We start from the raw sequence: 9,620 nt of genomic DNA, 5'->3' as shown, positions 1-9,620 counted from the left end.
CCTGCCTCTCCCCTGGCAGCTGGCCTAGTGGCAGCCTGGAAATGCAACCAGATGGCCAAGAAGAATGGAGGGGAAGTTTCTGTGTAGAAAGCACCTCTGTGTTGATGTGCAGAGAATGAAGAAGGAAAGAGAGAGAAGGGGGAGAGAAGTGGAAAAAGCAGGGAAAAGTGACAGGGAGAGAGTGAACGAGATAACAATGGGGAGAAAGGAAAGAGCAGCAGTAGAGCAAAACCAAGGAGACCAACAACGGAGGGGGTCAGGGACCAAATCGACAGAGTGAGGCGTGGGCATCGATTAAAATCGGGAGAGCCCAAATTAGGAGGGAGTGAGAAAAGAGTCTTTGAGGGGAGATAAGCCTCTGAAAGATAAAGGGAAGCGCTGCAGAAATTTTGAAGAAGTCAAAGAAGAAAAGATGGAGAAAGAGAAGAACCATTATTGAGAGCACTTTATAGACACCAACTCATTTGATCCTTTCAACAATGAAAATGTTGATTTTCGTCGTGAACCAGGTAGCTGGCATTCAAAGCTCACACCCTTTGCCACTCCGCTCTGCTGCCTTCCAAGCCTTCTGCCAACAAATGGGACTAATATGAACCTTAGTTCATGGAAGGGGTCCACGTCTCAGGCCACCCTCCTTGCCCCAGAGTGCCAGGCCTTCCGCCTTGAATCCAGTGGACCCACCATGAAGGCTGGCGTAAGTGAATCCTCTGTGATTAGGAGTCATGCCCTCATTTCTAGTCATTTTTCCACCAAAGATCAGAGCACTGACCTGGGGTATAGCAAGGGACGACTTCTTCATTTAAACCCAGACCCCGATGAGAAAAGCATTGCAAGCAAGCAGTGGGTACTGAATGCGTGCTTTAATCTGCCCTTGAGCCATTTATTGCTGTTTGGTCAACATAACAAGCACTGCTGGTCACTGAGTTTTGTCTTGAACTTAGCAAGTCATTTTGTCTAAATCGGGAAGCCCCCTTGCCTATGGCAGGAGGTGAGGTTGCTATGCGGGTTCCTCGTTTTATTGAGCACCTTCTAAATACCCGGCATAGTCTCATTTCAAACACACAGAAGTTCCTTATGAGGTGTCCACTGTTGCCATCCACACCTGCATTGAGAAATTAAGGCTCAGAGTTCAGCTTACCCACCTAGATGGCGCATAGTCATCCAAATAGATCCTTCATTTAGCACTAAGTTGAACAAAGCGGTACAGGGTAACTGTTATATTCGAGGAACAAATTTAATGCGTACAAGCAGAAACAATTGTATTCTTTCCCATCCTTTTATTAATAAGGCCTCATCGAAAAGTTCTTTCTCTGCCCTGGATGAGGAGGAGGCAGGGGCAGGTAGGGACACAAGTCAGTCCCATAACCTTTTCCGGCATCCCTAGATAATAAGTTTTCCATTTACTTTACTTCACAAGAATGCTCTCATTTTAAACATTAAAAAGTCCTGTCCAGGATAATAACACTATAGCCGAATCCAGTACGAAACCTCTCCCCTCTACCTACAGTTCAGGCCTGCTTCTGAAATGGACACCTACAGTGGCGGGTGGTTCCTCTTGTCATTCCGGCACCAAGCAAGGGGTTTCAGTCATATTATTTCTACATTCGTGGAAATCAAATACCAGCCTCACATTCTAGAAGACACACGTTGAGCCCGCCTGTCCCTTGAGCCTTCTTAGCATGTCCCTCATGAATGGCACCTGGCTTGAAGATCTGGAGGTGCTTGGTTCTCACCCAAGTGCCCAGGACAGAGAGTAAAGAGTCCAACTTTCACCTCTGTCGTAGAAGCCCTGGAAAGTCCTGGAAGAGGTCCAGCTTTGCGGAGTGACATTCATCGCTGTAACACTGTAACTGTCATCCATCGGGCAAGTTTTTGCTTATACTGCTTAATTTAAATCAGAGCTCCTGACCAAAGAAGAGCCATAGACCTTCATTGGAAGATACATGTATGGATCACTTGCTAAATGCATTGATTCAGCACTCAGTGACTCAAGATAAATTTCTCATTAACTCTGAGTCACAGAGGCAAGCATTGGCACTGTTCATTCCAGCACTTTCTAGGGCATTCTAGCCAATGGATCTTAAGGGTTATGGCCCCACTCTTGGGCTAGCCACATCAGGTATGGGTGGGGGGATATCGAGTTATCTTTGCCAAAGAGGATTTTTTTTTTAATTAATTTTTGGGAGGAGGGGCGTGTTATAGGCCTATCTCAAAAAACAAGAACTAGCCCAAATAAACAACCTAACACTGCATCTTAAAAAACTAGAAAAAGAAGAAAAAATGAAGCCTAAAATCAGCAGAAGGAAAGAAAGAATCAAAATTAGAGCAGAATTCAATGAAATCGAGAACAAAAAGACAATAGAGAACATGTGGTGACAGACAGCAGATATCTTATGAGACCGACGCCTTACTTCTTGGCCACCACTCCTGCGCTGGAAAGAAGCTATCTTAAAATCGCACATCCAGCCACCTCGCTCCAATGTCATGCTCCACAGGTAGACTTCTGAATATTTCCTTATTCACCGCCTCATGCCAACACAGCAGTCACCAGTGCGGTGGACAGAAAAGTCTTGCAAGAGTACAACAGTGTGTGCCATTCTGCGGTGCCAACTCGGGGACACTGAAACTAGGTTTCCCAGAATCCCCTTCGCTGTACAGTTCCAGGAGAAACTTGGCCCAAAGAGGACCTTGCACATGGCATGGAAGATGAAAGCGAGGAAGCAGCTATCACTTCCAGAAGTTAGTCATGACAAGGTGGTAACAGGCGCAGAGGTGCCCCATGGGTCCCCACTCCTTCTTAAAGCTCCGTGGTCCCACGTCCACATGTTCCTCTGCGTACTGTGTCCCCAAGCTCACCACAGGGGCTTGGCTGTTGATCCACGGAGGTAAGGGCCACATCGCCCACACTGTACCCACAGCATGCGGAGGACAGAGGCAGTCAGTTAGAGACATCGAATGTCATGAAAGCTTGTGAAAACACAGAGAAAACCTTTAGTAGCATGTGGTAGATACTTTTCAGAGTAATTGAAGAAAGCAGACCTTAGGCATCTATATAACTGATAAAGGACCTGGTATTTAGAGTGATCTGTAAGCAGATTAGCAAACTGCCAAATTTCAAAAGCTAATAATAAAAACCCTAACACAAAGGGAATGTAGACTCCAGCTAGTAAAAATGATGAGGCCCGCAGAGAAGGGTCCACTGACTTTGTAAAACAAAGAAAAAAAACCTATACACAACCTGTATAAATTCTAAACACCTGGGCTCACCTGGCTAAGGCTTTTTATCGATCCCTTACTGAGGAGGAATGTGGAAGAAAGTATCTAAACCTCATTTTAAAAATGCACCATTTGTACATGTCTTCTGTGGCCTTGTGGCATGATGCACCGACCAACTGCATAGATGCTAGGCAGATTGCCTGGGTTCAGATCCTGCCTCTGTCGCTTCGAGCTGGATGAGTTCAAACTCTTTGTTCCTCAGTTTCCTCATCTGTGAGATAATGGTGATAACAGTACATATCTCATAGAGATGTTTTGAAGATTAAATGAGTCAATATTTATAAAGCATTCACAAGGATTCTTGGCACATAGAAAATGCCATATATATGGCATTCGTTATAGAAGACAATATATAGTTTCATTCCACAGTGTGAGTTCACCCTTCCTAGTAAAAATCTTTTTGCTGTCTCAGTTCTCTTTAGAGACTCTCTCTCCACCCCCACACCTAAGAATAGTTACAAATAGGTATTGCCCTCCTGGCGATTGCATGGCGCTAAGGGTGAGCAAACCAGGAAAGCCACCTCTCTGCAAAACTCTGCTTCGCAAAGACTGATTCCTGGCCTTGGTGGTTAGAGTTAAGTTCCCAAGTGGAACCACTGAGTCTCTCCACATAATTTCTTTGGGTGTTCTGCCAAGGCCTGGTTTGAAAGATCTCTTTTCTCACCCCCACCCAGTGGCTTCAAACTCTGGGTCCCGCATGACAGGCAGGAATTGTGGGCTCCTTACTCCGACTTCCTGTCAAATCCCAACCCGGTCTCCTGGGAACGTTAGTGAATCAACTTTCTCTTTCCCGCCGTGGGGCAAGTTCAGGCTGTTCCTCTCAGCTTGGGGCTATGCGTTTTCACTTTATGATTCCTTCCTCGTTGCTTTAACATCCTTTCTTGGCCGCCATATCAAGGCCAGGAGGTGGTCTTCCCAAACTGCACCAATGCCCACCGACCCCCTTCTTCTCCTCATGAGGGAAGGGGCAGAGGTGGTTAAGCAGTAATGAACATGAAATCAGAGAGGCCCTGTCCTGCTCTGGGCTCACTGCCTCCTTGTTAAGGCGTCTTCTGTAGGCCTGTATGCCCCAGTGGCTTTTGGAAAGGAGCGGGGTGGAGGGAGGGGAGGCAGGCCACATTTTTTGAGCCTCTTTATCACAGAAAAGCAGCTGGAAATTGTCAGTGTTTACATGTGACAACTTTAATTTCCTTAAGTTCATTCACTGGCATGTACTCATTTGCAAGTATAAGATCTCTCCCCGTGGCACGGTCTTCTTTTTAGAGCCCTAATCAATGAAGAGTCTTTGCATCAGAATTGACCTACTTGGTCAAGCCCTGATGAAGCAGAAGTAGATCAGACATGGCACCTTCCTCCTGGGTGCTCACAGTGATGCAGAGGTATGTGCAAATAGATGAACCATAGAACAAGCTGGTAGAAGGTAGAAGGAGGATGTGGACTGTGATGGCGAATGGATGAGCCACCATCTCTGCTGGAGGCTCAGAGGAGGCTTCCCCATGTAGGCAAAGGGCTTCCAAGCAGAGATTTCCAGATGCTGGTGGATAGACCAGCCTGCTGCTCCACCGGAAGGTCTTGGCTGGAGATAAAGCTGAAGGAATCCATTGCAGAAATGGATTGCTGTGGTCACTGGAATTAGAGGAATTGAAGGCCTGACCCAGAGCCGATTGGATTGAGAAGAGAAGGCAGCCCAGGTGAAGCCTTTAGTCCAAACACAGGATAGTGCTCAAGGTTATCCGTGGACTGGTTACCAGCGTGCGTGAGAATGGGTGGGAGGTGAGCTCACAGAGGAGGCTCAGGCCCCTCTGGGCATCTCATCACCTTCCAGGAGACCAGCCCAGGCAGGAAGGGGCCTATTACCCCAAGACCGCCCCTTCTGCCAGCCCCTCTCCTCGGGTGATGACAGTGGCTCTGGGCCAGACACCCCCACAGGTCAGCCCTCCACCCTCCCTCCCGCCCCCTCTTTCAGAGCCTCCACCATTTATAGAGACTCTATCAAGCACATGGGGAGTTCGGTCTCGGGTTCCCCTATAACAGGAACCTCTGGGCCTTGACCCCCGGGTTTTCAGTGGAGTTTAGAGCTCAGCTATCCCCAGAGCAGAAATGAGCACTACTTCTTCATTCCAAGCAGCCTCCTGAGACCTAATTCTTTGTTGCAGGAAAGAGGAAGAACAGGTTGAGTCTCCCTTGGGGTTCGTTCTCCCTCGAGATCTGTCCTTTTACAGTCTGTCCCTGCCAGGCTGTGGGCCCCTCAGGGTAGGAAACTTAACGGCTCATCCTTAAATGCCCAGGGACTAACAGGAGACATTCAATGGATGTGAGGTCTTTGTTATTGGCACCAAAAGTAACGGTAAAGATGTGAATTCTGTGCTTCACAGATAGGATGTGGGGAGTTGAGAATTATACCCCATCTCCAATAGGAAGGTTTTTTTTTCCCTGGAGTGACTTTGAAGATACAGCTTTTGCAGTGTGTGAGCCTCAAAACAGAACACTCAAAAGGGTATGAATATAAACACTCACCTGCTTTTCCAAGGACATAAAATAGCTTTTAGAATGGCACAAAGCCTCCTTTCTGTGCATATTTCACTCCATAGGGCACTTCCTAAATGAGTTGATGAATCTGCGTCCAGAAATTCTATCATGTGACTTAACTAGTTTTTTTTTTTTTTTTCCATCCACTCTGATTGAAGCTGAAACATTCCAGGGGAAGTTGCTTTCCAAAACTTACACTTTTCCAGAGAGGCAGAAAATAGCTTGCTTTTCAAATCCACTGTAAAGATTTCACTTAAAAAATAAAATAAAATAAAATGGAACCAAACACTCCTGGCATCTAATCTGAGTACAAATTGAAAACTATACTAGTGTTTACATGGTTTGGGGTTTTATTAGGAAAGAGTTGCCCGGTGTTAATAATATGATGTTTAGCTGGAGTGGAATTCCAGCTCTCCTTCTTTTCAGACTCTGGGGGAATGAGAATACTCTGTCCATTCTCTGGGCCTCTGCAGACTCATTCAAGGAGGAGATGCTGGATTTAGGATGCAAATGAGAATCACAGCCATTACGGATTTACATATATGAGACCTAGGTGGTTTCCCACACTCCTGGTACATAGATGTCATCCATCCCACTGGACAAAGGAGGAAACTGAGACTCAGATGGATTAAGTTCCTTGCCCAAGAAGACCACACAGGCAGTAAATTAGGAGACAAGAATTTGCATCTGAGTTTGTCTGCATTCATTTGTCAGATACCTTGATTTATCCAACTGACTCAGTGGTTCTCATTGGGTATGTGCTAGAATGAGAGAGAGAGAGGTATTTTGCTTCCTCAGAGGACATTTGGTTATATCTGGGTGACATTTTTGGTTGTCACATCTAGGGAGTTGCTACTGACATCTAATGGGTAGAGGCTAGGAATGAGGCTAAACATTCTACAATACCCAGAACAGCCCCCAGCCCCCACAAAAAAAAATTATCTGACCTCGAATGTCGATAATACTGAGATTAGAATCCCTAAACTAACTCTAAGTGCCAAATGAATACTAGAACACGTGATGTTTTTGGAGGACACATACGGATGTTTGTTCTCAGTCACACCAAGAAAATGAGAATTCCTTGGTAATTGACAAGTTCTGTCATCGGTAGAAAAGACTACCTATACTTTTTCATGAGAATTATTTAAGGGAGAGGTAGCTAATTTTGATTGAAATATTTGGCATAGAAATAATCGGGCAATTTCCTTCTCCTTTCTCTGAATTATAATGGATCCATATAATTCTGAGTTCACTGTAAAAATCCGAGAGCCCAACCCCACAGGCATGATTCCCCTTTGGAAATTTCCTAGGGAGACTCCCTTAGAGGCACTAGGAAGTCAAGACCACTAGCTGCCATTGAGACCTTCTGCATCTGGGTGAGAGGTGGAGTTCTGAGCTGCTTATTCGCATCACCTTTCAGAAGCCCCCAAACCTAGAGCTTGATGAGTTGGGGTATTCAGCAGGAGTGGGTTTGGCAGATTTAAAAAAGCAACTATGAAATTAGAACCACACCCAAGAAGTTTCCAGAAATGGGAGATACAAAGAAGAGGTCAGGAGCCAATAAATCATGGAAGAGAATAGAAAGAGGGGAACAGGCAAAAAGAAAGGGCTTATTGTGAACATTGCCAGGGCTTGTCGTGCAGGGGTCTGTCTGCTTATTTTAGAGGTAAGATAAGAATTAGATGAACACAATATAGTCCTGCTCTGACTCTGGAGAAGTAGCTAGGTCTCCTCCCTGAAGCCCTGGCTTTCTCTGTAATCTGAAAGACAGCAGAGCTCCAGCATTTGAGGCAGAAACCACAGCCCTGTGTTCTGTGCCGTGCTGGCCCAACAAGGCCATTACAGGGAGAATGCACCTACATGCTCACGCTCAGCCAGCCCCAGCCCTTGGGAGCTCTGAAAGGGCCCGTCTTCATCTTCATGCCTGCACGTGTGGAGACTATGGCCTGGAAGCAAGACCAAAAGGAAGCGATATGTCTGCGGCCACGTACGCACAAAGACTCAAGGAGGATGCATTCCAACCCACTCAGGGCCTGCAGACCCTGGGCAGAAGCTGGTCTGTGCCATACTGTACTTAGCCTGTGCTCTCCAATTTCATCATTTCTGGCTCAAAATGGGCCTGCAATTTTCATTTCTTTATGGGCTTAAGTAATCTATTGCAAATGTCACCAGCAGGCTGTAATGCATTCTTGCCGAGGAAACTGTTCTTTCTCTTCAGTAACTTTCTGGTTGAAGATTTGCTGGGCCCGGTAACTGTTTTACATTAGCTATAATGGTGTTTACATTGGATGCACCGATGTTTAAATCACTGGACAGATTTGTTATTAGTAGGGAGGCAGTGGCATTGTTTAGCCCAAGTATCTGGGGGGAGGGGCTTCTATTAGTATTGATAATATTTTACAAGAGACCTCGCGGGGATGTTTATAATAATAGCAGTGCTGTTTATCTTACCAGGATTGTGTTGAAGCAACTTTAATTGTATTCATATTAAACATATCAATGTTAGAACTGATGTAATATGTTTAGCATTAATATAAAGGTTGCTAAGTTGGGGGCTTTTGAGTTAGAATTAAAGGGCCGGGAAGACAATGGGACATATGGAAAGCATTTGGGGGTTTCTGTTCTTGTCTAACAAGAAGGATTAGTGCGTTTGCCGAAATACAGTATAAGATGTACAGTGGGTTGTAATGCTAGCATCTGTTTCCCTTACGATCGCGTTCTCTTGGCTTGTGTGTGTGTGCGCGCGAGTGCTCTCGAATCCTTGCATTCTCACAAACTCCACCAAAGCCCAAATGTCAGGGATACTTCAGATGCTTTGCAGCTGGCTGTCGCACCCAGAGATGTTTCAAAATGGATTTTGTAATGGCTTATAAAAGTCCCACATTGTGCGCTGGCGGTTATTGAGTGTGATATAGTGTGCACAAGAATGTTCCAAATTCCCTCCGTGCTGTATCCATCAATCTGGCTCTATTAGGGTTGGCAGGATAATGGCCAGAGTAAGGCTCTGGACTTTATCTCCAGCTGAAAGAAGCATCCTCATTATCTACTCATCAGAGCTACCCCACTCCTGACTCAGGGAGACCACTGCCAGCTCAGGCCCTGAAATTCCATATCCTCGCTGTCACTGGCCAGGCCCACGAGCTGCATGATTGTGTCCAGCCCAGCTGGGGAATCGTGGTCCCAATAAATCCTGGAAATCCATCTGACTCCCAAGCTGGAGGCACCGTCCGGTTAAGCCAGCAAGGCTCTGTGTCCTGTTCCGCCTCCTTCCAGGCCATTTCAGTTCCCTGGGCCCAGCCAACTCCCTGAAGCTGCATGGTGGAGGCTCAGACCCAGCTCAGGCAAGTCAGGAGCCCTGGTTTTCCGTGCAAGAAGACAGCTGCGCCTCCCTCCTCAGGCCATTGGGAGGATTCAATGGGAAAACCTACGACAGCACCTAGCAGAGAAACTGAACCATCACGCATTTATTATTGGCCACATTGGAAAGTCTAGTGGAGCATTAGGGCTTTACAGGAAGTGAATGGTTTGCTTGCGAGAGATAGGTCTGTTTTCTAGTAGAATACTCAGAGAATATTTGTAAAGAAAGTTCTTCTTTATACAATACTTCTCACAAATATTATCCTGTAAACTGGTGTTATCGCCATTATTATTTTCATTCCTGAGATTGGAATCCCTAAATGAATGCTTAAGTTTTGATGAGGAAACTAAGTACTCAGAGAAATGAGATGATTTGCCCATTTTCTCACTGATTATTCCCTAAACTCCTATGCATTGCCCACTCAGGCTGTAGAGATAAGGGTCCCTGTCCCACTGTG

This window comes from Pteropus medius, unplaced genomic scaffold, assembly GCF_902729225.1.
Source record: "Pteropus medius unplaced genomic scaffold, Ma_sr-lr_union100, whole genome shotgun sequence".
NCBI classification, from domain to species: domain Eukaryota; kingdom Metazoa; phylum Chordata; class Mammalia; order Chiroptera; family Pteropodidae; genus Pteropus; species Pteropus medius.
This window is presented reverse-complemented; position numbering follows the sequence as displayed.